General features: G+C 36.7%; 1 protein-coding gene and 1 long non-coding RNA gene across 2 annotated transcripts in view; one reads left to right on the top strand and one right to left on the bottom strand.

Annotated features, from left to right (window-relative positions):
- Positions 1-21,563, bottom strand: part of TBC1D5 (TBC1 domain family member 5) — a 358,979-nt gene extending 337,416 nt beyond the window's left edge. Inside the window, exons 1-2 of the mRNA XM_015810742.1 lie at positions 21,444-21,563; positions 708-770 (exon numbers count right to left, since the gene is read on the bottom strand). The gene's annotated coding sequence lies outside the window, so the exon portion shown is untranslated. The remainder of the gene's footprint in view (positions 1-707; positions 771-21,443) is intronic.
- Positions 21,564-21,809: 246 nt separating this feature from the next.
- On the top strand, positions 21,810-27,029 carry LOC107282912. The gene is made up of 3 exons (XR_001548790.1): positions 21,810-21,877; positions 25,769-25,860; positions 26,966-27,029. It is a non-coding gene; the product is annotated as an uncharacterized LOC107282912 (long non-coding RNA).
- Positions 27,030-27,593: the final 564 nt, after the last annotated feature.

Below are 27,593 nucleotides of genomic sequence, written 5' to 3'. Positions count from 1 at the left end.
GAGAGAGAGAGAGAGAGAGAGAGAGAGAGAGAGAGAGAGAGAGAGAGAGAGAGAGAGAGAGAGAGAGAGAGAGAGAGAGAGAGAGAGAGAGAGAGAGAGAGAGAGAGAATCTTGCAATGAATATAAAGTTGCCTCAAAGCTAACACTTTAATTTTCAAGAACCAAGTAAGAGGAGGGAAAAAATGTAATCAGTAACAATGCTGCGTTGAAAAGCAATAAAATCAAAATTAAGTTATAAATAATTTAAAGCCTGTCATGAAGATGTATTAATAATTCATCAGATAAATAATTTACTAAATAATCAAATAAATAAATAATGAAATACATAAATAAATCAGCAAATAAATAATTCTGCAAAATAACCTAAACAATAAGTCACTAAAATAAATGACAACTCAACAAAACTATAATGATTTTCTAAAATTCTGATAGTTTTAAATAAACAAATGTATATAAAATAGATCAATCTTGGTTAGATAAAAAGATATTTTTCTGTGATATTGGTGAATTTCTAATTATGTTACAAGAATACACTTCATATTTTACAAGAATGAAGCAATCCTGCTAACTTAACAAGACTACAGTTATAAAGTATGCTTTTACATTCCATGTAATTCATTTCCACAAAGTAATTTTTCATCAAATATATATAGGCAGTTTATTTGCAAAATGCTTAATTTACATTTTCTTTTCAGTGCAGTACTTACAATACTGCTATAGTCCTTCTTGGCCGTTGTTTTACAATCTTCTCCAAACCTTCAGAAGTTTTGCTGTAGGGAGAAACAATTGGAATAACCTTAATTATTACAGATGGTATCTCATTCATTAGTGGATGACAACAATTTGTTTGAAAGCATTCAAAAGGGTGTTTTATAATTCTACAAAACAATTTAATGTGAAAGAACATTCCCATCTACTAACTACCTAAAGTTTTTTGAAGTCTTTTATGGAAAATATCAGGCACACTGATCTATATTGTATTTAAACTGACATACAATCTGTGCAAACTGGCACTTGTTCAGAGAAAAGGACAAAATGTGAGAGGACAAAGAGCTTGGCTGACTTCTAAATCTTATTCTAAATGCCTGACATTCATGTTCCTTGGAAACAGACAAGGATTTTCAGATATCTACTTCTAGGAAAACAGTAGCCCTATATAGTCTGCACTAGCAAATTCAAATATAGAATTATCAGATTAACACATTTATTATCCCATAAGCAAGTCTATCTGAATATAAACACAATTTCAATTGAAAAGAAAAGCAATTTATGTCTTTCAATAATAACCTTCAATAGTGGAATATTTCAAATCAAAGTTTCTCAGTAGTTATTTCAGTGTCAAAACAGTAGACCAAAAGCTGACAACATTTGAGGGCTTGAGAACCAGTAAAGAGCCCCAATCTTTGGGAGAGCTACAAATGACAATACTACGTATCAAACCAACTGTGCCAAATTTCTGCAAAAATTTCCATAGGGGGGATGGGGGAAATCACAATTCAAGTACTTATTTGAGAAATCCAGAAGCTTTAAGCCAAATAAAGTTAGTTTGTTTCTCCAAAATTTCCCATTCATATTCCCACCCTAAAAAATATTTTCAGAATAATCAAAAAGTGACAAAGATCAGGTCCAAAGATTATCATTTCAAGCTGTTCCAGGATAGGGAGCTTTAAGGAAACATTTTCCCCTCAACAAGGATATCAATAATAAAAATAGAATGTGTTTTGTGGTCTGGTCCCAAAATCTACACTGAAATAAACAAACCTGCAACTCAATTGATATTCCATAGTATTATTATTATTATTATTATTCCCATTTATGTTATGGTCTTAATTTCTTCAAAGCTAAAGTGGTATGTATTGTACTTATCTCTTAAATTAAAATTTAACATTTTATAATGAAAGTTTTAAGATAATTATCAGAAAATAACACTTATATAGTGCTCTAAAAGCTTGCACTATTTGGAATACCCTATTTACATTCCATTAATGCATGGATCATTTTAATTAGGATAATAGCTTCAAAAAGTAAATCATAAATAAATACAATTTAAATTAGCCACTAAAACTGCAATGTCAAAGAACTGTTATATTCCTTAAGGCAGAGGTAACAATGTTTGGGATGTTATTGACTGTATTTTTAAGGTGGTATTGTAGTCTCTGATAGCTGCAAGAAACATGCTTGATTATATGGTATCATCAACAGAAGGGAAAAGAGATAATCAGAGTTTTTTGGTTCAGACATTAAGCATCTCTTTTGCAGGGAGGACAAAAAAAAATTCTGGCAGATAGTGTTCTCTACATATAGCCATCTTGCCACTAAATTTATTCATGATTTATGTACATTACGAGGACTTGAATAGTAGAACTGAGCATCTACAAAGGGCGGAGGTTGCCAATCCATTTTAGGAAGAAAAATTAGCCTAAACTACATATCCAACACTAAGAGCAATAACCTAATCAAGAGTTAATTAGAATTTACTCAGTTATTTCATAACACATTTTAAAAGTATATTACTTCAGCAGCTTTTAATACTTCCTATAGAAAGATCTCTATTGAAAGGCATTCTATATAATGCTTATGTAAATAGTAGATAGCCTAAAAGTTTTGCATGATATGCTAGCTTCCATAGGAATTAAATATGGATGCTTCAAATACAGGTAGTCCTTAACTTATGTCTGGATATTTGCCAACCATTCAAAGTTACAAGACACCCAAAAGCTATTTACAAGCCAGTTCCGAAATTCCAATAGCTCCCAGCCAGGTCACATGACTGCATTTTGGGTGCTAGGGGCCTCAACAACTAGCCTGCATTCATAGCTGTTTGCAGATTACTATGGTCATGTGACTACAATTTATAACATTTTAAACAAAATTCAGTATTTACGTCCAGTTTTCAACTAAAACATCCCATAGTTCACATGAGTTTACCTTACAACCAGAGGTTCACTTAATGATTGTTAGTGATTGAGTTAACTACCACAAAAAAGGGTTGTAAACTCGGGTTAGTCACTTGAGTGACCAGCTTTACAATTGTCATGACTTACAATTGTAATGGGTAGCCTCCATTACTGTCATAAATTAAGGACTACCTGTATGTAGCTCTTAACTCCATGAATCTTTGTAATACTATCTAGAAAAGTTAGCAATGTATTTCTTAATATCAAAGCCTAAAGCCTATTTTTGCCTATTTTGTTGGCAGGGAATCTGACAAAACTACTTGAACTGAGAAGTAAAATAGCACAGATAAACTTAAAAATTAACATAACAGACACATACAAACATGCATTTACAAAGCTAGAAAAAATAAAGATTATTTATGCTTGGAAAAAGAATACATTTTAATGCAGTGTGATCCTATTCACATTGACCTATGAGGAAGCCCCACTAAGTAGTCATGCACAAGAATATTCTGTGAGTTATATAAATAATTTTAAACATGTAACATTTTTGTTACAAAGCATCACATTCCAACATGCTAGGAGAAATAATAGGATAGCTAAGAGGGCTATAGGGCAAAAAATAAGTGAATAAGATGGGCATCAGGCTTTAATAATTAATGAAGCACAACTTTTACTGTCAGCAGCCTGCATAGCAAATAGTAAGAGAAGCTGTGTTGTAGTTCAGCAATATTTGATGACCCATAGTTTTTCCATCCTCACTTCCAATGTCTATTACCATTTCAATATTTCAAATGGAATCAAATAATGAATTAAAGCATTTTGTAGCTAAACACAATTATCATTAAATAAAAGAGAATACAGCACTGCAAGAGTGATGTTTTAGTAATATATGACACCTGCCTCCAAACATATTTAATTAATAGAGACTTGTTTTAAAGGTTTCATATAGTAACATAAAATGCAAGGAAAGGTGTCAATGTCAATTCAATACCTACCTGGTTGGGAATACCTCTATTTTAAATGGAATTTTGTTTATTTGTTGTATATAGCAAAATTAATGACACTCAAATTAGCTTATCCCCTTTGAAGCATTATACAAGATCATTCCTTGGTCTATTCCTTTGATTTAGTACACCTTTTAAGATTATTTATTAATGTTTGTATATCTCATCCATCATTCATTACTATTGATGTTGTAAATTAGAAGAATGGAACATTGGACTATAACTTTTTCTATATTCATCAACAAAACAATCACCACCTCTGGCACATAATGAAAGAAGAAAGTTAGTTCTAGTTGTCAGTAAAAAAAACTATGTCCATGAAAACATCTTTAGGTAATTTTCAATATCTAGCAAAAAAAAATCCTTTTTCTTTCACCAACCAAATAAAATTTTATTGTCCAAATAAAGAGAAAGGAACAAATCAGAGCAGATTTTGGGCCACACAAGAAATGAGACAATGGAAATAAAAGGGGAAATTGAAGTCATTTTTGAGCAAATTTTCACTAGAAATTTAACTAGTCACCAGCATGCTTGGCTGCCCATGATAACTAGAGAAAACAAGTACTGAAAAGATTATTAACTAAAGGAAGTAATTTGAGTGAAAATGAAGATTAAGGGATAGTCACCACTAAATAAGTGCTGTGGATTTCAGTTTAGCAATATTGGTTATTTGATAATAGATTCAAAAAATGAATATGTCAATATAAAAGTAGAAAAATGTTTAAAACTTAGGGACAAAATATTATCATGAAACCAAGTATTTACAGATAGTCCTCAACTAATGTGTCAGAATCTATATATTAAGGGGGACTTTTCTATTTCTTTTATTCCATTATTCTGGGTTCCGTCATACTCCTGAAGGGGAGGGGGGAAGACGCTAAGAGCTGTCTCTTGTTTCTATCGCTACAATGTATCCCTTCCACTGTTTCTGCATATTCACTCTTTGAACTGTCTCTCTCTTGATGTTACCTTAGGGTGAGAAAGGAATGTGCCTCCAGCCATCTGGCTTATCTCCCGTTTTGGAAGGGAAGGTGTGAAGACCCAACAACCTTGCTGCTGGCCTGGAAAAGGTGTTATCAGCTCCTTTACCACAACAGACTTAACACCTGAGGATTGGCTGGTTCAAACTGAGCAGTTGAACTATTGGGGTGGGGTTTGCTTGGGACTCTTTTAACCTATTGATCTGAGCAGGAAACCCTCAGATCATGCCTATTATGCCTGCTATCAGCTTCTAATAAAAGTTCCTTTGGAAGAAACTGCTTCCACGAGTTCTGCTTTCTTAGGATGAGGTATTGAAGTGGGCCCTGATAATTACGCTTCGAATTTTGATCTTAAGTTGTTGCAATTTTTAAGGAGACCTTCCCAGAGCAGCACAGTATATTCCAGGAGCACTGAATAGCTAAGGCTCAAGCACAACTAGTTTTTGGTGCTGAGCTGGGACTTTGCTTGTCTTTTACTCCTCTGGAAAGGATGCAATCCTAGTTTCTAAGAGCTACACTTCAGGTAGCTCATTGTGTTCCAAGTATAATACTAAACAGGGAGGGAGGATTAGCTAAAGTTGATATAGGTGCATGGACTTACATTATAGCACATTGGTTACAATTACTTTTCCCCCCTCAAAGCTTTGAGTTCTTTCCTTATAGAGGAAAATTTTGAAACAGTATGGTTCACGATCATTTCACAAAAACATCAGTATCTTGGCTTCTCCAGGGAAATGCTCCTAATGATAGAATAAGAGTGTGCACTTAATTAATTTAAACAATGCATCAAAGACTTGCAAGCCCAACAAGATCAACCTACTCTTCCTAATAACGTTTTTTTGAGCAAATTCTTCTTTTCAAAGCAGCAAGATACTTATTTCATCTTACTGTTCCCAGCTCTTACCATGATGCAATCCACTTTTAATGCAAATAATCAGCATTAAAAATAATAAAAAAGACAATATATTACAATTAGTAGTGGATTATCAATGGGCAGTCAAAGTCTGCCTAATTTTGCAGACAATATAACAAAATTTAGCTACATTCAAAGAAACTACATTGTACTGATCTGATAACAATTGTACTTAAAAAAGATTGGTGTTTTCTGGGTGTTTTGTCAGGTGAGATGTTATGAAGTGAGTCCGTAACTCTTTACAGAAGGTATAGTATAGTAGGACATGAACTGTAGTTTCGATAGCCCCTTATTTATAGGATGGTCTCAGGTCATATGGAATGTTTTTATATTGGCCCTCCAAAACTGCTTTGGGAAATACCTCACCCAGTAACTACAATCCTGGCCCTCCCTGTTGCAGTTGCTAAGGAAGAGGATGGGTCAAGCAGATGGGAGTGAAAGAATTCCCTGTCAAAGGTAGCTCCCCTCCATGTGCATAAGGAAATTCCTGTACTGGGCCAGAGAAATGAAGATCTGAGCTTCCTTTCTCTGGCCTAGCATGCTGATTCCCCTCTCTTCCATGGGAACCATTGTGCTGGGCCAGAAAAAGGAAGTTGGATCCTGAAGATCCAAACTTTCTTTCTCAACTCAGCACAATGGTTCCCCTTTCCTCTGTTCACTAGCCTTTCTATCTTCTGAAATATTGCATTCGCTAGCTTTCCAACCAGAAAGCTGGGAAATGAAATATTTCTGAATAGTAGAAATGCTGGGAAAAGGCTTGTTACGCTTCATAAAAATTATATTTGCTGGCTTTCTATCCAGAAAGCCAATGAACACAATGTTTCTTCTGAATAGTGATAGAGTTTTTTTCCCTAGTCTTCAGGAACAGTCACAAGAATTCCATCTCTTACGCCGTTTCTGAAGGCAAGCAAAGCTAGTACACATGTTGTTTCTGAATAATAGAATAATAGAAAGGCTGAAGAGAAGCTTGGGTCTTTGGAATGCAAGTTTCTTTTCCAGTGCTGCAATTCTCCCCCCCCCCATTCCAATGCACAAGTTAACTGCAGCACTGGGCTGGATAAAAGTAGCATCCCAAAGATCTCTTTTTTCAGCTCCACACATTAGTTCTCCCCCTTGGTGCATGGAGGAGAGGAAAAATACTTCCACAGGCAGCAGCAGCTTGCAACCTCTCCTGCTGGCTTCCCCAATGATTTTCTGGGAAAAGTGGCAGAGAAAATTGCAAATGATGATCACATGATGCTTGGCAACCAACTGTAAGTGGAAACAGATTGCCTACTACCCAAAAATGCAATTAGGTGACTAAGAAGGTACTGTAGATGTGCAAGGACAACTTGTATTAATATTTTATAAAGTAAGAGTTTGCACTTCAGTGATACTAAGACAATTCCATCACCAAAGCAAATTCTTGATGACTTTTCCTTGATGTTTGCCCTTTGGTTATTTGTCTAGCTAGACAATTTTTATTAGAAAGTTACATAGAGATAATAGAAAATATTCATCTTATAAGTCCAAATTAACAGTTTCCGACAGACAGATGCTGAATATATTCACAAATTAGGTGGCAAGCATATTTCCTTAATTTATTTATTTATTTATTGTATTTATATCCCGCCCTTCTCCTTTCGGACTCAGGGCGGCTAACTCCTCATGATTTCAGCCAGCTTTCATATTTCTAATATTTCAAACCATACATTAGTTTTCTGTGATGGTTTATAAGAACACGTGTAGGCGATGACCAGGCTGAGCCCGAGGGAGGGATCAAATGCGTCATCAGTCATGAATTCCTCTACACACACCAGCCCACCTTGAATTCCATTGATTCTTATCTACCACCAATTTGCTTGGACCATTAGTAGTTCCGATACTTATAGATAGCTGAATCTAGCAATAAACCTTTACATACATTTGAACTGCCTGGGTCTTCTGATTTTCCTAGCGCTTGACAACATGTAATGAATAATGAACGGTTGCTGGAATTGGGTATGTCTAGTTTAACGAAGAGAAGGACAAGGGGGGACATGATAGCAGTGTTCCAATATCTCAGAGGCTGCCACAAAGAAGAGGGAGTCAAGCTATTTTCCAAAGCACCTGAAGGTAGGACAAGAAGCAACGGATGGAAATTAACCAAGGAGAGAAGCAACCTAGAACTAAGGAGAAACCTGACAGTTAGAACAATTAACCAGTGGAACAACCTGCCTCCAGAATCAGTGAACGCACCAAGACTGGAAGTTTTTAAGAAGAAACTGGACAGCCATTTGTCCGAAATGGTATAGGGTTTCTTGCCTGAGCAGGGGGTTGGACTAGATGACCTCCAAGGTACCTTCCAACTTTATCATCATCGTTATTATTAATATATCATATTCTCATGGTTATTTTGTCTGAATACATACAGAAATGCAAACTAGTTAAAGTTATAACTCCATAGGACTTTAATTATTATGAATAAGACATGAATTATATTCCTTGATCTACATGCCATGGATTCATGTTCAGTCTTGAGATTATCTTATGTTTAGTGATAGGCCTGAAAATATGTTTTCTGTATTAATTGTTGCTACTTTAAAAAAATATGCAGCCTTTATGGACAAGAAGACTAAAGAGAAATTTCATGATTGTTATGAAAAATTATACTCTGTAAAAAACCAAGGAATATTTATTCATTTACAGTTCTTTATATTCCATGTTTCAGGATAACAGTCTATAAAAAAGTAACTGATAAGCAATAGAATTGTAAATAAAAATGCTATTTTACAATATATAAACAAAAAAGAGGAACCCATTCCCAGGGTACTAATACTGTCTGCTCTATCAGAGTAGGAGAGTAAAGCTAAGCAGACTTTCCTTAAGTTTGTCATATGTCTGATACTGAGCAAAAACCTTAGGCCAGCGGTGGCAAACCTATGGCACAGGTGCCAGAAGTGGCACCCAGAGCCCTCTCTGTAGGACGCGTGCCGTGCCCCAGAGATGGCGAGGGACTCGCCCCTCCCACCCTGGCCCCTCCCACCCAGTCTGCCATGACCACCTCGGCCATGCCTACCCGTCACCCGGTGATAAATAAGTGGGTTTTGGGTTGCAGTTTGGGCACTGGGTCTCTAAAAGGTTCGCCATCACTGCCTTAGGCAATTAACAAATCTGAAAAAGCGTAAAGTTATTATCTCACTGGAAACCTGAATTGTTTCAGAACACATCATCATGCATTGTGATGGGCACCTCTAGATTTCCATTTTCTTTATGTATGCAACTTAAGGTGCTCTTCATCAACTTTAAAAACTCTGTAAGTCACAGGACTAGGTTATGTGCAGGACTGCTTTTACCCAAGGACATCTCCTTAAGGATGTCTTACCAAATTAGATAGGATGGGCACACTCCAAGTGCTTTCTTTTAAACACTCCCATCTTATTGCAAGTAGGAAGTGTGCTTTTTCCATGGCAGCCCCTACCCTGTGGAATACCCATCCCCCTGAAGTTCAACATGTCTCTACCTTCCTAATCTTCTGTACAGCTTTAGAGATCTGGCTTTTCCTCCAAGCAGTAGGATAAAATGAGGCAACAGCACACTGGAAGCTTGACTTAGCACCAGTGTTTTGTTTTAATGCAGTTGGTTGTAATACTTTGGATATGGTTTGTTATTTTAATTTTTGACTGAGAGCTGCCCAGAGTTTGTTTGTTTGTTTGTGTGTGTATGTGTGTGTGTGTATATATATATAAAACATACATACATACATACATACATGTACATGTACATATACATAAAATATTCTTTCCCCATTGGTCCCTAAAACATTTAAACTCATGATATTCTTCTAAGTAATGAATTAATCTTTAATTTTCCAATTTAATATAATACCTATTCCTTGAACATTGGTAAAATGTAACAAGAACTTACAACACCCACTTGGTTTCCACTTGGAAATTGTGAGAATGAAAATCCTGATGTTTTTGAATTATAATTATCAAAATATCTAAGAAATGGTCAAGCTTGCTGAAGCTTCTGAAAGTTACAGAATGAAACACATGGGAAGCAATTGGTCATGCCTGTTCTAAGGCGTCATTCCAGCATACTACACAGCCCCGAGAACAGCTTTCTGAACTAACAACCACTAGAAATGTTGGATTTCAAATGTCATTGCTGAGAAGTTAAAGTTGAATGTATCTGATAGCCAGTGGATTAAGGAAAGCTGCCTAAAATGAAACCAAACCAAAACAATTAACATGTAAATGTGTTTCCAAAATGTAAGTAGACTTTATATGAACTTACAAGAAATGTATGATTGTAGGATTTTCTAACAGTGCCAAACATAGTAATTGTGGAGATGTATGTAAGTAATGCATTTTATGCATATATTATGCATTAAGCATTTCAATCAATATTAATTTACGGGAAAAGTGAAGGATATATATTATAGTTATACAAACACAACCCAACACACACACACACACGAAGTATATATCTGCCATCCTCCCCATAAATTTATATTGATTGAAATGACCATGATTTGTTAATTCAACATCCTATTTAAAAGGCAACTGTCCACTGCTGAAGTCAGCAGACATATCATTCACACCTCTAAGACTGAAAACATACCAATTTGCTTTCCTGGAATGAATATCAAGCAGTCTGAAACACACAATTTCAGATTTGACTTCATGAAATAAGTGCTTACTCAGCAAGCATCCCGAAGGTAATGCATTACTCTACTTAAATGTACTAGCACTTTATTATCCATTTTGCACAGAACTCCATAATAGTAACAAGTATATTGTTTGACAAACAGGGAAAACTTATGTGCAAACCAAAGATATTCTGTCTGACCTCTGTCAGATAAATTAATAATTTCTTCAGTGACAAAGTAGAATGAGAAAAAACAAAATCAAGTAACACTGGAAGATGTATTCTTACACTGTAGACAGCACATGACAAAATGAAAGATGAACATGCAATAGAAAGATGAATAACATGCTAAAATATGAAATGTGTACAACAAAGTATCTTTTTATTTGGTTGAAACAGTCCAAAAGAATGGCCATCTTTTGGTACCGGAGTGGCCATCTAATCTCATAAAATGTGATGTCAAAATAATGATTCTCTGATTTACATCTAAATTTTATTTTCCTCAGGAAAATTTTTCACATATTTTTCTCATATATATATATATATATATATATATGTGTGTGTGTGTGTGTGTGTGTGTGTGTGTGTGTGTGTGTGTTAGTTTCATATGTGAAACTAGTTTCACATGCTAGTTTCATATGTGAAAATTTTAATTATGCAACAAATTATCTCTGACTCTGAAGTATATTTTTAAATGTATACAGAATTGTGTAGAAATATTTCTAGACAGAAGTGCATTGAAAGCCCTTAGAGCTAATTAGAATAGTGCTTTTTTTCTGATTACAGCACAAAAATATTAGCTCCTTTTTGATCTCAAAATATTTTTATCATTAAAAGAATACTGTTTCCTCCACTTTATTGGAAGGCAAAATTGTAACAGTTGTTTGCATATTATTTTTGAAAGTATATTTAATTTCTTAGGCTAAAATTTCTAAAATCTAATTTCTAGTAACACTTTTTATATTTAAATAGTAAAGTTTTTAAAATCTGAATATGCCTTGTACATTCAAACTGAACTTTCTTTGCGTAATTGTTTACAGCAAGGGTCCCTACCCCCAGGCTGGGACCCAATACCAGGCCGCAGCCTTTTGGGAACCAGGCCGCATAAGTGGCAGAATGAAGTGCATGAGCACGTGAAGCACCATTTGCACAAGCGGCAGGTGTATGCAAAAAACCATCCCCTCTCCCCACACAGCTGCTGGTCCGCAGAGTCAGAAAGTTTGGGACCCAATGGTTTACAGCATATATTTATAGACTGACAATATAGGAGGAGATTGAAGAACAGAGTATGTAGCTTTACAGAAAAATTGGCTTTCAGATACACAGATCAGATAGATTCAAATGGAAAGAAAATAAAACACATAATATAATCTCTGAAATTTCTATAGCTATTGACAAAAGAGTCAATTGACATAGAACAGTGGTGGCAAACCTTTTTGAGACCGAGTGCCCAAACTGCAACCCGAAACCCACTTACGCATTGCTGAGTGCCGGGGGCGTGGCCAGAGTAGGAGTGGCCACATAGTGGGCGTGGCTATGGTGGGCGTGGCTATGGTGGTCATGGTAGCATGGGTGGGCGTGGCCTGGCTGGGCGTGACCACCTCAATGTTACTCATGGGGACGGACACCTGTGGGGGCCGGACAGGGTTGGGGGAGATCCAGGAGGTCTCTGGCAGGTGGGACGGTGGGCAGGAGGCTCGTCCTGCAGGGTGAGGCAAAGCAAGACAAGGTGAGGCAGGGGGCAGGGCAGTAGAGGTGATAAAGCATGCCCACGTCCAGCAAGCCAAAGGCTACCCCAAGCGGAGAAAGCCGGATCTCCATCGGCGCCATGGCCCCCCAGTCCCAGCTAGGCTTGTGTGCCTCTCTCCATCTCTGCTGGGCCTGGGTGGATCTGGCTTTCCCTGCTTGGGGTGGCCTTTTGCCTGCTGGCCCTGGGTGTGCTCTACCACCTCTAAGCCTAAGCTCCTAGCTGACTGCTTCATCTCCTTTGTGCTGGGCGGGCATGCAGATCTGGGCGGTGGCCTAATGACCTGCTCGAGTAGCTGGCAGCCCTGGTAGGTACTGAAGTGTGCGGGGAGGGGGGGGAGTGGAGAAAAAAACCCTGATCCCACATAAGGTGGATTATTTTCTCTGCCATACTTTTAAAACTCTCTTTAAAGTTTACTTACTGCAGAATGGCGATCCTTCCCATTCTGCTGCATCAAGCAAAACAGTCTGGCAGCAAAACTCTCCTCCCCCCGGCCATCCCACGTAAGGAGGCTTCTCTCCTCTCTCCTTGGCTTTTTGCTCCCAGATGGTCTGGCAGTGAACAGCCAAAGGGAGTGGAGAAAAAAAACCCTGATCCCATGTAAGAGGCAAGATTTTCTCGAATACTGCCATACTTTTAAAACTGTCTTTAAAGTTTACTTACTGCACGGAGCGTTCTGCTCCCCCCCACATGGAGTGTTCTGCTCCCGCAGCCCCAACCCCCGCATGGAGTGTTCTCCTGCAGCCCCAACCCCTGCACGGAGCATCCTCCTGCCGCCCCAACCCCCGCACGGAGCGTTCTTCCGTTGCCCCAACCCCCGCACGGAGCGTCCTGCTACTGCCGCCCCAAACCCTCGCATGGAGCGAACTTTTAGAGACCACGTGTGCTGGGGCGATGGCGCGTGCCCACAGAGAGGGCTCCGAGTGCCGCCTCTGGCACGCGTGCCATAGGTTCGCCACCACTGACATAGAATAAATATTGTGCATCCCTGGGACACAGAATTTTGAATTCAATTCATTTTATTCATTACTCACAGCCAGTATTTATGACACTATCTGAACAAAACTTTAGCAGCTCCTTTTACTTGTCATGTCCGTAAAACATTAAAATCACTTAAAATTTTCCTAAAGAGACTTACATTTCTTGGACTGAATAAGTGAATTCATTTTCTACCAAGTTAAGAGACAAAATCTGCATGGTAACACAGGAAAAATCTCTAATACAATAATTTAGATACTTTTAAAATTCAGCAGTCTTACCTTCTATTTCTATTATACTAGAATAGATTAGCTATTTCTCCTCTGCAAAATATGACCATTCTTGTCACATAATACAGGGAGTCCTTGACCACCGTTGGGACCAGAATTTCCACTGCTAAGCAAGGCAGTTGTTAAGTGGGCCAATTTTACGACCTTTGTTGCCATAGTTGTTAAATGAATCACTGCAGTTATGAAATGAAACATGCGGTCATTAAACTAATCTGTTTCTCCCATTGACTTTGCTTGTCAGAAGTGGCTGGGAAGGCTGCAAATATTGATCACATGACCCCAGGATACTGCAACTATTGTAAATACTTGCTGGTTGCCAAGCATCTGAATTGTGATCCTATGACTGTGGGGATGCTGCAACAGTCATTAAGTGCAAGGACCAGTCATATTTTTCAGTGCCATTGTAACTGTAAACACTCATGTAAGTAAACTATGAACAACAATGTGCATTAATCATTAAAAAAAAACCTCATTGTGAAACTGGTCACTGAAGAGGTTTGGCAAAAATGGGAAGTCAGATGGTTTATACCATGCAACTGCTTGGAAGATTATCCTTTTACAGGAGGAATGCTTCAACACGCACATTCTTTTTGCATCAAGATATCCACCTTTTCTTCTGTACTGCTTTGCTATTAGAAAGTATTACTGTATGCGGATTTATACTGAGAAAGTATTACTGCGTGTTGATTTATGATAGTTACGTACCTGGAACTTAAGTTATGCATTCCTTATTTATATTGTTAGACAAATTGTGCAATACAAGATTCTAGAGGATTATTACATTTCTTTGTAAAATATAAAAAATAATATAGTTGTTTCAGTGATAAACTTAGAATTTACACTAACAGTATTGAAATAGTAGATACTTCCTGTCTTTTAATGTATCAACAATAAAGGAATTAGCAAACAAAAATATACTGCAATCGAGTGAGTGCTTGGTAGGGTAGTAATGAAAGCCTTCTAAAAATTATTCAAGATGCCTTGATATGTTTACACCAAGGCAGATTTTTCATATATAACTTTGATAGCAAATTTGAACTCCAAAAATTTGAACTCCAAAAAAGCAAAATGGAAAGACTACATATACCAGATATAAAATTGTATTTGTATCCAAATTCTTTATTGGATTCAAATTAAAGCCTAGTCAAAGTTGAATATAAGATTTGTTCATATCAAGCAGGATGAAAATATCACAATCCTCTGCAACGTAACTTTTAATAACTGGAAACATAAATTGTGAGTACAATATTTTACATAAGGCCTTGCAGTGGGATTGCATATAAACCTAATCCATTATCTAGCATACAGATCTAATAAAATATCATATAAAGGACATAAAAGAAAACAAAAAATATCAAGCATATAACCCATTTTAGATCAAAATGAAAAGTGATGTGTAATAATTACGAAATCTATGAAAAAAATAGGTTGACCATTTAGCATAATTCTTAACTATTGAATATAATCTATTTTTGCTGGAAATTAAATTCTTTTATGCCCTTTCTATACAGCTCACTGAGGTTTACAAAAATGCGCACTGTCTAAGCAAAATTAAGTCAAGATGGAAATCCTGAGAATTAGCATTAGATGTAGAAGTATGTACTAAAGTTTGGTTTTAACACTATTAGAAAAAAATAACTTATAAAGACAAAAAATAAAATCAAATGGAAGCAGAAAATATATTGATTTCTAATACTAAATTTTAGCAATATCATCAGGTTTTGTGCCTGTGATTACATTGGAATTTGGAATAATAGAATAACTTACCTCTTTGTCAACATAGATACAAGTACATAGATACAAAGATACAAGTTATTTTGAAATTTGTGCTATTGAACATTTTTCTGGGCATAAAGAATTTATGATTTCATAGGAATTCATATATAAGCAACAGAAGTGAATGTTGTCCATTCATTTCTTCTTCCTTGGCTTAAATGAGTCTTCATTAGTCTTTGGAAGATTAAGTATTTGGAAATCTAGCTGACCTCTCCCTGTCTTCTCATCTAGAAAAAGTCATTCAATCAGTTGAATGGAGATGCTGATGCTATGTTAATATTGCATATTTTGAATGAAAGACTACTTAAAAGATGACTACAAAACCTCTGCTTCAGTCCTTCATTTCTTATACACAATTGACTAAATTGCTGATCTATTTTTACAATCAAGAAACTTACCTTGATCTTCAAAGAAAATGCACTTTCTAGTAACTTTAATTTATTATATTTAATGATTCTGGCTATCAAGAATCAGTATTCGCCAAATACCTAACTAAATATTATGCAAAGAAGAGGAATTATGTCTCTGCATGCTAAAGTTTTTAGCTTTTTCTCCATAGCATTGACCATTTTTACTTTTCTCTTTTGAAACTACTCGTTACTTTGTATCTTTCTTAAAGTACATTCCCCAGAACTAAAGTATCTAGATGACATCAAGGTATTGCAGACTAAAATAAAACTATTACATTAAGTTATAATTCATTCAACAAATAAGAGAAATATAAATTAGAAAAACAGACATTTTTGCAGAACAATTCTTTAGCTGGCTTTGTCATTTAAATGCAAAGTTTGTCTCTGAATACAAGTCTGGAACAAGATTTTTTGATATGTTATCCTGCACTTATGCACTCATTTTTTGGAAAGGGTTTAGTACATTTTTCTATCCTTTCCCTTTGCCTAAAATTAAAATATAATATTCATTTCAGATAAAATATATTTTGCTTGTTTTATGTTTCATAAGGCTTTATTCCTAATCTTATGTTTGCAAGTTTACCCAAATCTCCTGCTTGAGCAGAGGGTTGGACTAGAAGATCTCCAAGGCCTGCCAGCTCTATTATAATTGATTGCAGGAACCACCATTTTATTATCTCATTAATCAAAAAAATTAAAACATAATGGACCCATTCAGTTCTATGGGCCTCCATCTGAAGATTCCTTCTGTGTTTTTCTCTTCTAAAACAAAATATAGTCTGCCAACTAATATTTGTTCTATTATGTTAACTGGCTAGTGAGTCAATTAATGAATATTTTCTAACATAACCAATTTGGGAGAACTAAAAATAACTTTCACCATTATCTCACAAGCACCTCATTTTTGTCTTTGTTTGTGTTAATTTTTTTTGTTCTGTCTGAGCAACCTATGTAAAAATGTTGGCAGATGAACTATATACATTAAGCAGAGAAACTATATACATTAAGCAGAGAATCTCAGAGACTGGACCAAAAGCTTTACAAATTTGATCACTTATAGTATTACCTTCTCTTTAACTTGGGCTTCTTACATTGACATTTTTTCCAGTCAATCTTTTCCCTATTTAGAAACTATAGCTATTGACACTTAATATATCTTGTTAATTTAAAATGTTTTTTTTAAAAAACCTTAGAAAGTAATAACACCTTGTCTCAATTCAAAAACTGAGGGTTGCTATTTGAATGGGACTACCAGAAAGTTCCTGCAAAGGGTCATCAGAAAGTTGGAAAAAATCCAAGAATGTGGGACTGGACACAGGAGAGTCTTTTCTAATTATGGAAGTTAGAAAAAACCAGTTTTCTATAAGATCCTTTGCAGTATCTGTGTACAGCATTAAAAAAAGAAAAGGGAGCTTCACTGTAATTGCTTCACTCTAGCTAATGTTCACATTATGACAGGTACAGCCTGTTTGGTGTAGAGGTTAAAGTCCTGGCCTAGAAAGCAGGAGACTGTGAGTTCTAGTGTCACCACAGGCATGAAAGCTGGCTGGGTGACTTTGGGCCAGTTACTTTCAGCTCAACTCAACCCATAGGGTTTTATTGTGGAGAAAATAGCAGAAAGAAAGAATATTACATATGCTTGTTGCACTGAGTTACTTACAAAGTAATAAAAATAGAATAAAAAAAATCTAAAAAATGCATAAAGAAAACTAACGCTTGTGAAATAATTTAAATAATTGTAGGTAGTGCTCAACTTACAGCATAACTTGTGATGAGTGTAAAGTGGGTCATAGGGCGACCGATCTGATTTTATGAACTTTTTTGCAATGGTCATTAAGTGAATCACCATGGTCATTAAGCAAATCTGTGACCATTAGCAAATGTCATGGTCACTAAGTCAACCCATTGTTCATTACAAGGCATTTTAGTCAAAAACTGAAATTAAATATCATTTTTCAGAAAAAAAACATTGTAAATCATATCATGACAGTAGGAGGCAGCAAATATATGTGAAATAAATGTGGGCCAGTGTCGAAGGCCCAAAATGAGATCACATAACTGCATAGAACAGCAGCTCTCAGAACTTTGGAACTAGGTCATAAGTACGTGGGGGGGAAGGTCTATCATAACTTCACATGGTTTCTAAGCAACTGGTGGTTAAGTCCAGGTCTACTTGGGCAGAATGTAATTGTAACAGCCAGGCCAGAGTTTAACTTTACGGCTTCTTAAGAATATCTCAAAAATGACAGGAAGAACAATATGGATAGCATCTATGAAAAAATGTTGAATTCCAATGATATGATATGAAATTTCAAACTATCCCAAACACTTTCACTTTTAATACTTATATAACAGAAAAAATCTTATAAAGAAAATTTGACTAAATTGAGGCTGTTATAAATAGGAATTAAAACATTATTTTCTCTAAAGCAGTATGTATTTTTCTTATGCCTGGCCTGCGATTCTAAGTTTAATTCTTAGTGTCTAATTCAATGGAATATATTTGTAAGAAAATTGCTAGTACTATCAGTTAATGAAAAACTTGCTAAATATACACATGATTATTAACTGAAAAATCTAATAGCAAAACAGTGCTCAATACTTAGTTGGATAAATATATATTGGAGCAATATTTTACAGAAACAATTCATCAAAATAAGTATTCGTGGGTTTTTTTTTCACAAGAGCATTTTTTTTAAAAAAGAAAAAAAATCTGGTATCTCTAGTAAGACCAGTAGGCTTTTCAACTAATATACACAGATTTATTTCATGAAGAAAACTTTTGGGCCAGTCACCCACCCAGGAATGTGTTATGGGGAAAACAGGAGGCAGAAATAGTATGTATTCTGGCTTAAAATATGCAAATAAAGGCAGAATATAAATTTAATAATAAACAAAAAATAAAATATGGATTTCTATTCTTTTTTTGCCCACTAAAAAGTTTTTGCTATCATTGATTTATTTATTTAGTATATAGCATATCATACATGGACTAGCAATACATATTAACATTTCACCCAGATTAGTAAAACACAATTAAAATATAAATGGTAAAAAGATCTATGTTCAAATACCAATGTCTAGGCCACGGGAGTCAAACTCAGTCATGTCACATGACTCATGGCGTTTTTTGCCTTTGCGAAGCCAGGGTGGGCGTGGCCTGCTCATGATACATTCAGCCTGTGGGCCGCTAATTTGACACCCGTTCTAGGCCATCTAACCATTGAAGCGCCACCACTGATTTTCATGTAGCAATTAAGACTCCCAGTAATATGCCAAATGGATTAAGTTTAAGGTTATTTATATATATGTTACCTCTAGAAATATATCTTCCATGCCATTACCACACCAAGGATATTATACCCATCAATTATGTCCATGTTCAAGAAAAACTTTTTTTTTCTTCCTTTAGTGTCTGATTCTTGGAGACTGCTTGGCTGTTTCATTGGCAAGATTTTAGAGAAGTGATTTGCCATTGCCTTGGTCCTAGGACAGTGGTGGCAAACCTATGGCATGGGTGCCAGAGGCTGCACTCAGAGCCCTCTCTGTGGGCACGCGTGCCGTCGCCCCAGTCCTAGGCCTTCAGCTGGGTTTTATAAAACCTTTTCACTTTAGGCCTCTGCCACCATGTACAAAAAAAAAAAGGTTCAATCAATCAGTCAATTTCAACTTCTCACAGGAAAAAAAAAGATCTTGCAAAGTTGGAATTGATTGATTGAACTTTTTAGTCCTAGTCTGCAGTTACCACCGTAGCCACGCCAACCCAATGGGCCACACCCAGCCAATGGGCCACACCCACCTGGCACCCGATAAGTGGGTTTTGAGTTGCAGTTTGGGCACTTGGCCTCTAAAAGGTTCACCATCACTGTCCTAGGATCATCTAGCTTTATGCCTAAGGCTGGACTAAAACTCAGTCTCCCAGTTTCTAGCCTGATGTTTTAATCCAGGGGTCTTCAAACTTGGCCCTTTTATGACTTGTGGACTTCAACTCCCAGAATTCCTCAGCCAGGCTTGCTGGCTGAGGAATTCTGGGAGTTGAAGTCCACAAGTCATAAAAAGGCCAAGTTTGAAGACCCCTGTTTTAACCAAACAGGTTCTAAAAAAACTAGTGTTCCAAAATGGAACAAGGGCCAAATCATAAAATACTATATCTTATTGAGAACAATGTTACGGAACTATGTATAAATATTGCTAAGAAGTCTTAGTTCATGAAATAAAATTTGAAGTATAGCATACATATTTGATAATAAAATTCTAGCTTTTATAATTTCCTCTTATTTTACATAAGATATAAATATACACACTCATATGTGCATATTTATATTATTCATGCAGCATTTCTAATCACATACAATGTCTTGCTTTTTTCTAATTAAATATGTGGCAATTTTATACACACTTATCATTGAAAGAAATAAAATACTGCTTTGTAATAATTATGGTTAAAGTTAGTTTAGACATGTCCAAGAACCTGGATCCAATGGCATTTCTAAATCTTTTTTCATTGTATATACCATTTGTTTTTGGATATTTCCTCCATAGATTTGCTATGTATACAGAAACTCCCATCTCTTCACCTCGTGTTGAAAAATACCACTGAATTACATGTCTCCAATTCTACAATGTGAAAATTTAGAGTATTGTGTTTGACAAGAAGTGCTATCCTTTTCAGTCTTATTTTCCTCTTAAAATGAGAATTGTTTTAAATAAGGCGGCAGGTTTGTTCTAATTAATTTTTCTTTTGGAGGAGTGGTTTTAAATTTTGTATCTTCCTTTCAGTTAAAATATAGCTATGCATTATAACCTGTGCTAACTTTATGCTAGCCAAAGTTCAATGCAGACATTTTAATTTAATACACAGGACTATTGATTTTTTTTCTATATTTATCAATAAATCAATCACCTTCTCTGGCACATAATGAAAGAGCCAAGTTGGTTCTTACTAGGAAACTCCACTGTTTGATAAATTTATGATTGGGTTTTATTCGTCTACTATGTGGGCACTCTCAGAATGTGACAAGTTTGGGACATATAATCCTTCACAATGCACTTAATCTTAAACTTCCCTGGAAGATGCCATGATTGACTCAACAGCAACCAAATTTCATATCTAAGACTTTTTTTAAAAAAGAGCTACTCGGGTTCTTCTTTTTATCTAAAACACGCCTTTCTTTTGTTTCTTTTTTTTTTTAAGGGACAATATATGATGAGTAAGCTGATGTAATCAAAAGGTCTGGTAAATGTGTCTGAAAGGTGCAATTTTATACCCGTTCACTTGAAAGCAAATGCCGATGAACTCCTTGGGGGTTACTTCTGAGTTCACATGGTGTGAAGAACAGAATCTGAAATTGAAAAACCTTTCGGAACGCTTCGGAAGAGATCGAAGCAGAACAAGCTCGATTGAAAAGAGTGAAGGCTTGGGTGGGGGTGGAGGAAAAAAAGCAACTTCTCCTCCCCCCTAGAAACAGGGCGGTAAAACGCGCCCGCCCCCGCCCCCATTAAGGAACCTTTTCCTCTGCCTCTCGGGGGTCTCTAGAGAGCAAAAAAGGTTCCCTCCAACCTTCCTGTTGTCACGATCTGAAGCAGCAAACAGACCTGCTTCTAGAAGCTGGCGACGGGAGAGGGAGCGGCGCCTTGCAGGCCTCAAAATCACTTCCTTCCTCCTCGCCTTCTACGGCTGTTCCTCAGCCGGGAATGGAGATGAGGGAGGAGGAGGGCGCCACACGAAGCCCGGGGAAACCAAAGGAGGGGTTGCAGACGAAGGCAGGTCATTTGATACTGCGGGAATCGGGCGGGTCACCGAGGGGAGCCGCCTGGGGCTGAGCCGACTTTACCTGCTGCTGTTGGTGCAAAGGCACTGAAGAGGGGGCATTCACCTCCCTCCTCCCCGCCTGCGTCCCTCCCTCGCTCAGAGATCCATCGACCCGCCAAAGCAAAGCGGGGCTTGGGAGAGCGAAAGGAGGGTTGCCTCCCGGCCGCCGCCGCCGCCGCCTCCCGGCCGCCACCACCCCCCGCCTCGTAGCGACGCTGCTTGCTGAGTTGAACCACCGCCCCCTTTTCTCTTGCACGCAGGCGCCCAGCTGCAGGGGAAGGCGGAGGCCGCTCATACACGCGCGCGCAGCGGCGACGGCGGCGCGCTCGCTTAGGACTTTGTCGCTCTGCTGACGGCTTGCCAGCCCCGGTCCGGCGGCTCTCTGGCTGCCGAGACGGGGGAATAGAAAAGCCACCTTGAAGGAAGGAACTGGGGCACGCACGCCGGACTCCGTATGTACGTATCTATGCACTGTTGCGAGGACCTATTTAGCGTTCGTGCTCCATCCCCTGGCGACAAACACCCCTAAAAAAAGCGTCCTTAGCTACTGTCGCTGACCAGTAATCGAAAATGAAGAAGGCAGTTTGAAGAGCAACTACAGCACAGTAAATACGTATCTTGTGGCTGTCTTGCCAATTCCTGTTCTTTTCCGGCCCAGCAGCCGCCCGAAACGCCTTCCACGGCTTGTAGAAACAGAAGTGAAACAGCTTTTCATAACTCATCTTTGTGCTACTGTATCTTGTCCAAATAGTAGCCTCTCAATTCCACTAGAATGGACAAATGACCATGCTAGCTAACTACATTTCTCTTCTTAATAAACCCGTTGCACTTTTGAATCTTGAGCATCACAGATCAAATTAAGGGTGCTGAGCATTACCCATGTGCGTCGCCAGTAATGTTCAAAAATGCTATCCACCCTTGCAAATGCCGGACGAGCACGCCGCTATTGTTAGTGAAAGTTTGGAAAGGAATTCGCATGCTTCAGTTCAGGCTTTCGGTTTGCCTAATTCCGTTACACGATAAGCTACGTGGTACAAACATTCGTGTGATCATAACGATACAAAAAGATTCCATACACTACAATAGTACTCTTCGTTGTTGGCTGAGAATAAGAGATTAATTAAACATAATATTCTGAACATAATATGTCAATAAATACTAATATTTTTGCCACTGGCAATGTCTCATCAATGCTCTTTATTTAAAAATGTGGATTTTCGACAATAATACAGTACAGTATTACTTTTAGAACAATTTTCCCAAATTCTGCAGATACAAATATAAAGCATTTTCTTCAAAAAGAAATGGTTTCTGTTGTCTTTAGATTTTGCAACTGATCTTCAATCTGTAAACAGTTGTATTAGAATAAATGCTTATCTCCTCTTTGATCAATTTATCACCTTTTTATTATTTATACTTTTCTGGAAAAAATGAACTCACTTTAGAATCAAGTCTGCTGACAAGGATGTTTCATAGTAGCACATTCAAGCAGCTTATTCTAATATAAGCAGACTAAAGTTTTTAGCCTTATTTCTGGTAACAACAATTTAAAGTTGTAACTAAGAGCTGAATATGCACAAGATTTCCTCAGTATCGGGAAATTTTAATTTCGCTCTGCTGTCTGCTTCCCGAAAGAAACAGCCATTTTTGCATTTACATAGTGTGTAACAGCATTTAAGCATACTTATGTAATTGTCTAATATTTGGATAATTATATATTAGACAGCTGAAATATTCTTGGACCGCTGTAATAATAATAACTTACATTATTTAACTCAGAGTATCTTTTAATCTTTTTTTTAAAAAATAACAAAAGCAGGGAAATTGTGGTCAATATTGGATTAATTTGCATATCATCTTGTTGGTTAGAATTGATGGGGTTTAAGGTTGGCCATCCATGGGCTATACATTGGTATGCATGTGTGCAAACAGGTAGTCCTTGACTTATGAAGAAGTTGGGTCTTCAATTTCCATCACTAAATGATGTACTTGTAAAGCAAGATGTCCCATCACCACGGATTTGCAATCTCAACACTCCCTATTGCAGTCATTAATAGAAACCACAGGTTTTTAAGCTAGTACCCACCCCAGTCGAAACCATTCAAAGCCAACACCAAACCTCAGCAAAGTATGGTACTGCCTCAACTACCTCTTACATCTTCATGCACATATCTGCCCTTTGACAGTCCTGCATTCTGCCTTGTGGGGTGGCAAACGGCTGCACAACCACATAGCTCTTGGAATGTTTGCCACTCCAGGGGAAACCTCAGCTGCGCAAGCACCAACAAGCATTTTTTTTGCTCAGCTGCCTTTTCTTCTAGTCCCCTGCACCAATCTCTTGCCTTTTGTGCCCAGCTGCTGCAGCCAAAGAAGAAGCACCTTGCTGCCTTTGCAGTCTCCTTTTTGGACCCAGCTTTTCTAGCAAACATTTCCTACATGTGGCTCCCTGAACCTTTGGAAAACTGCACTGTCTTTCCAAATACTTTCCAAAGATAGCATAGCCTTTGGAAAGCTAAGTTGCCTTTGAAAAGCTGTGTTGGTTTCAGAAAGTCTTTGGAAAGACAATGTAGCTTTCCAAAGACTACACAGCTTTTCAAAACGTTGGGGAGCTGCATCTAAGACACATGTATCAGAGAAGCTGGGTCTAAAAAGGTGACAACAAAGGTTGGGCATGATGGCTGGGTGCAAAGGGTGAAAGTTTGCTGTGCCAACTTGGCCAGTAAATATTGACTGTGGCTTCCCAGGCATGGCAAGCAGCCCAAGAGTCATGCAGTTCTGGGGCTGCTGGCTGTCCTGTAAAGCAGGGTGGCCAAAAAGGCATAGATGGGGGGGGGCATAGACAAGTGGGAAGAGTAAGTGAAAGACAGCTGGGTCACTCACTCTCAGCCCAACCCACCTCATAGGGTTGTTGCTGTGGGGAAAATAGCAGGAGGAAACTGTCGGATATGTTGTTACCTTAATTTATTTGTGCAAATAATAAAGGCACTATAAAAATATTTTTTAAAAGTACAGGGAAACTGCCAGAAGCCCAAATTTTGGTCATGTGACCACAGAGACACTGCAATGCCCATAATTTTGATTTGAGTCATTAGTTTATTTTTTTTCAGCAACATTGTAACTTTGAATGGTTGCTGAACATATTGTCGTAAGCGAGGACTATCTAGCAAAATATGTTTTGAAAATGATAATAACTAGTGTAGATATCGTACAAATTCACATCAACAAGCAACGATTTTTCTGATTTCCCATACATACTCATAAATAATCCTTATTCACTCAAGATTTGTTCTGTTGCAAAATCATGTCTGAGTCTTCACGACCCCATGGACTCCAGGCTAACCTGCCCTCCATTGTTTTCTGGAATTTGTCCAGATTCACGTTGATTGCGTTGATTACACTATCTAACCATTTCATCCTATTCCATCCCTCTTCTCCTTTTGCCTTCAATCTTTCTCAACATCAGAGTCTTTTCTCAGCATATTAAAGATTAAATTTAATTGGTTAATCAACAATTTTTTAAAATTACAACATAATCCATTACTGTATTAGGTAAAATACTTAAATGAAAAATCAAAACAGGATAGGGTAAAAAAAATTGAATCCTTATTGAGGATTCTTTTAATATGAATTAGGATAAAGATTAATGAGTCAATAGAGGCATATATTTTCCCCCACAGCAATGTGAAGTAGAGATGGTTAAACGGATCCTTTTATCCAAAGATGAGAATACATTTAAGCTAGCTTCTATCTTGAAATTGCTTCCAGATTTTGTGCTTGCAATGAAAAAGAAAATGAAAACTTGATTTTGTTTTTGTTAATCATATAGGTGTATTGTTATAGAAATGGTTTGTACATATTGTTATGTAAAAGCAAAAAGTTGTGACTGTAATGTTATCTGCTATTGTGTTAAAGAGAGTCAGAAGTTGGTGCCTTTTTCTTTTCTTCTCTTCTTTTCCTACAAATTTTCTTTTACTTCCCCCTTTTCTAATTCTCTTAGTTTTTTAAATTTCTGTATGTATTTTATATTTTGATAAATCAATAAAATTATTTTAAAAAATCAAAACAAAAGGAAACTAGATATCATTGTTGTTACACTACATTTTCAAACAGGATATGTTATTTTTTTAAAAAAATACCAAATGTAGGCTATAGTATTTACCTTGCAATTACAAGATAATGCATTTCAATGAAATAAATATTTTAAGGAACTAAAATAAATCCATCAATCCAGGATGCAAATTTGTTAAATCATTACATTACCCATTGTTTTCTGACCCTAAATAAAAAAGTAATGTTCTAATTTATGTGAAGTATGTTTATCTTTTTTAATTCTTCCTAAACCATCAGTTTGCAGATATATCTGTGTGGGCAAAACAGAGGATAGCTTTTTTATTGTTCCAGTCTTAAGTCCCGTCTTGGTCATGTGACAGAGGAAAAAGGTTAGTAAGAATTTCAGGAGCTCCACTTCATATGATTACCTTTCCTTGTTTTAATATACCTACCGGTATATCAGCTTTCTTAAAATGGTTTCTAATGTTGTTTAATGCTGGTTGAGGAATTCTGGGAGTTGAAGTCCATTCCCTCCCTCCTCCCTCCCTTTAAAATTTCGATGCCACCTATGTCACTAATATAGCATCTCTAACAGCTCACAATATTATAATAAATTAAAAAGTGCTAAAACATTTAAAATTAGAATAAAAAGATTAAAAGTTAAAAACCAAGATGATGGGCAGCCTGGGATGAGAATCTTGCTCCCAGTGTAGCAAGCCTCTATCAGGACCACAGGCCAGTGGCAGAGCCAGATTTTTAGGCTCTTTTGGAAGGTCAGAAGTATGGGAGTGGCTCTTACCTCTGATGGGAGATATTCCAGAAGGCAGGGGCTACAGCAGAAAAGGTTCTTCTCCTGGACCCCACTGGCCAAAATTCTTTAGTTGATGGAATCCAAAATATGGTCTTTCCACTGGAACAAGTAGGAAGGTTGATCCCATTAGAATAAAGTGGTTCCCCAGATATCCTGGCATCTTAAAGTTGTCATGGTTGAGAAACATGCTATATATAAATCTCAAATGTTTCCTCATAATAAATTCAGATGCCATGGCATAATTCTGTACAGGTGTTTGTTTTTAAGCTATATGCAGTGTATTTTAAAACGGTGTATATAGCCAACTTGTTTCAGCTGTAAAACAGTTTCAAAAAAAAGTATTTTTATTGTACTTAAAATTAACAAATATGTTGTAATAATTTTGTATTTATAAGATTTTTGTTATATAAATATATAAAATATATTTATTTTTATTTATATTTTTCTTTTTTACAGTATTTATAAGTTGATCATTCAGATTAGGTAGTAATAAAAATGAAAGCAATTGTATTCCTTCCTAGTATTTTTTCCTGTTAGATACATCAAATTACAAGAGAGCAGTTGGTCTAAAGTCACCTATAATATTTTGATATTAGATAAGTAATTAAACATAGTTTGTTCTGAAGTTCTAAACCAAGTGACTATTTTCAATTAAGCCTGATCAATGTCTTTTCCTTCTGCAGATAGTTGCTTGTTCAAAAGGACCATGCAACATTCAAGTCTTCAACTCTACATACATTGATTTCCAGATGTAAGTCTTATCCTGAATTTTCTTTCTGCAAACATTCATGGTTATCACTTAAGTGCTTGTAGTGTCATTTGAGGGATGTAGAAGTCATCATGAACTCATTGGGATCAGAATGCCTGAATAGGTCTAAATGCTTCCTTAATTTTGCACTGCTATGCCGTACTGACTTTCATATGTATCAGTCAATCTCTGAGAGCTTCAGTCATCATTCATGTACCTTGCTGATAAATTAGAATTTCTGCAGACAGATCTACTCAAGATTCAACTTAATGCATATGTAAGTACATTCTGATTAAAACACACATTAAAAATAATAAAATATTTGTGGAATATTTCACAAATGAAATATTTGTATGGAAGGGATTGAAGTGAACTTGCAAGAGTCTCTTGTATTTATTTTAGCATGGAGAGAATTTATTTCTGATTTTCATCCATATTTTCTTGGTAGTATGTCAAATTGAAGTCTTTGGGAATAGGTGTTAGAGATGGTTTTTTACCATTTCAAGTTGAGTATGGGACATCCATTTCATTTTTTGTAGGTGATCTTTATAATAAAAATTGTT

Source organism: Protobothrops mucrosquamatus, unplaced genomic scaffold, assembly GCF_001527695.2.
Source record: "Protobothrops mucrosquamatus isolate PMUCROS unplaced genomic scaffold, P.Mucros_1.0 scaffold18, whole genome shotgun sequence".
Classification (NCBI taxonomy): Eukaryota; Metazoa; Chordata; class Lepidosauria; order Squamata; family Viperidae; genus Protobothrops; species Protobothrops mucrosquamatus.
The sequence above is the reverse complement of the archived record's forward strand: the minus strand, read 5'-3'. Positions and strand labels throughout refer to the sequence as shown.